The sequence below is a fragment of the Salvelinus sp. IW2-2015 genome, unplaced genomic scaffold, assembly GCF_002910315.2.
Source record: "Salvelinus sp. IW2-2015 unplaced genomic scaffold, ASM291031v2 Un_scaffold1862, whole genome shotgun sequence".
NCBI classification, from domain to species: domain Eukaryota; kingdom Metazoa; phylum Chordata; class Actinopteri; order Salmoniformes; family Salmonidae; genus Salvelinus; species Salvelinus sp. IW2-2015.
Genome location: NW_019943227.1, coordinates 90,890 through 93,090, shown reverse-complemented (window position 1 = coordinate 93,090; position 2,201 = coordinate 90,890). Strand labels below are relative to the sequence as shown.

Genomic DNA, 2,201 nt, shown 5'->3' with positions numbered 1-2,201 from the left:
TCTCCAATACACAGGTCAGAGTTCTACAACGAGTCCTCCAATACACAGGTCAGAGTCCTACAAACGAGTCCTCCAATACACAGGTCAAAGTCCTACAACGAGTCCTCCAATACACAGGTCAGAGTCCTACAACGAGTCCTCCAATACACAGGTCAGAGTTCTACAACGAGTCCTCCAATACACAGGTCAGAGTCCTACAACGAGTCCTCCAATACACAGGTCAGAGTTCTACAACGAGTCCTCCAATACACAGGTCAGAGTTCTACAACGGTCCTCAATACACAGGTCAGAGTTCTACAACGAGGCCTCCAATACACAGGTCAGAGTTCTACAACGATCCTCCAATACACAGGTCAGAGTCCTACAACGAGTCCTCCAATACACAGGTCAGAGTTCTACAACGAGTCCTCCAATACACAGGTCAGAGTTCTACAACGAGTCCTCCAATACACAGGTCAGATTCTACAACGAATCTCAAATACACAGGTCAGACTACCTGCTTAGACTGGTTGGAGTCCTGTCCTCTCCTGTCTCCTCCACAAACGAGCACACACACACACTTACAGTATGTCCTGTCCTGTCCACCAGGTGGCGATAAACGAAGGTATGCAGCAGGTTGATTGGCAAGACGCGTGGGGCTCTGGGGACGACTTGATGTTTTGTGATGCGGGGGGCGGGAGCCTACATCTGTGGGGAGGAGACGGCCCTCATCGAGTCCCTGGAGGGCAAGCAGGGGAAACCCAGACTCAAACCACCCTTCCCCGCTGACATAGGTGAGGAAATTACCTACCACCTTTGGATTGACCTTAATCTCGCCAAAAAAAAACTTCCAAAATAATGATAATATAGCTACCAAAACCCTAATGGAAAAACCACATGATTTCACATGTGGAAAATGTGTAGTTTCATGTTATCACATGTTGCTTTACATGTTGTCACGTTATCACATTAACTTGGTTCATGTGTTTTTTCGTAAGGAAGTGTACGCATTTGCTGCAGTACAGTTTTCTGTAGATTATACTGTGAAAATAAATGCTCTTCTTATTGACTTTCTCTCAATGTACCACCTTGTCTTTGGGTCTCCAGGGGTGTTCGGATGCCCAACAACAGTTGCTAATGTGGAGACGGTTGCCGTGGCGCCTGCTATCTGTCGTCGAGGTGGAGCCGTGGGTTGTGAGCTTCGGGAGAGAGAGGAATGCTGGGACAAAGCTGTTCAACATCTCTGGTCACGTAAACACTCCGTGCACAGTAGAGGAAGAGATGTCCATTCCTCTCAGAGAACTCATAGACAGACACGCAGGTGTGTGTGTTCGTGCAAGTGTTAGTGTGACAAGTTTTCTAGTACTGTCTGTATTTGTGTTACTGTGTGTGTATCCCAGAGTGGGTTTGTGTATGAGTGTGTATATTATTGGTGCTGCTGATATTTGTGCGCCTGACCCTTCCCTCGTCTCTGATTGGTTCAGGAGGTGTGAGRGGCGGCTGGGACAACCTACTGGGAGTGATCCCTGGAGGCTCCTCCACACCCATTATCCCTCGCTCTGTGTGTGATGATGTCATGATGGATTTTGATGACCTCGTCCGCGCAGAGTCCGCTCTGGGCACCGTCATCGTCATGGACAAATCTGTAAGAACGCACTCACACACTCTATTTACTTTATATTGATGAACATTATATTTAAGACAAATCAAACTAAACAAATAGTTTCATCTATTCCTCCAGACTGATGTAATCAGAGCCATCGCCCGTCTGGTTGAGTTCTATAAACATGAGAGCTGTGGCCAGTGCACCCCCTGCAGGGAAGGTAAGGAACTATACACTCAGTCTTGATAATTGAATGTCCACAGGTTTTGCTCCGACATAGCTTATTGCTCCAACATAAAACCCCATCCCACTTCTGATAATCTGATATCWGAGTGCCACAAAAATGACTGGGTGGATAAGTTGATCTCATCTCTCTCTCTCCCTATTTCGTTCTACCCCCGCGCCCCCCACCAGGAGTGGACTGGATGGATAAGATGATGTGGCGGTTTGTGCGTGGTGCAGACCCACGTCGGAAAATATCTACAGAATTTGTTTCATTATTCTCTATCAGATTGAACACTATATATATTTCCTGTATTTCTAGTCCAAGCAGAACTGTCAGCCATGGGGGCAGAGTCGGCAGTGAGACAGAGGTGGAGGATTCTGAAGACAGATAGGC

At 47.2% G+C, this 2,201-nt stretch overlaps 1 pseudogene; it reads left to right on the top strand.

Annotated features, from left to right (window-relative positions):
- Positions 1 to 2,098, top strand: part of LOC112072239 (NADH dehydrogenase [ubiquinone] flavoprotein 1, mitochondrial-like) — a 9,431-nt pseudogene extending 7,333 nt beyond the window's left edge.
- Positions 2,099 to 2,201: the final 103 nt, after the last annotated feature.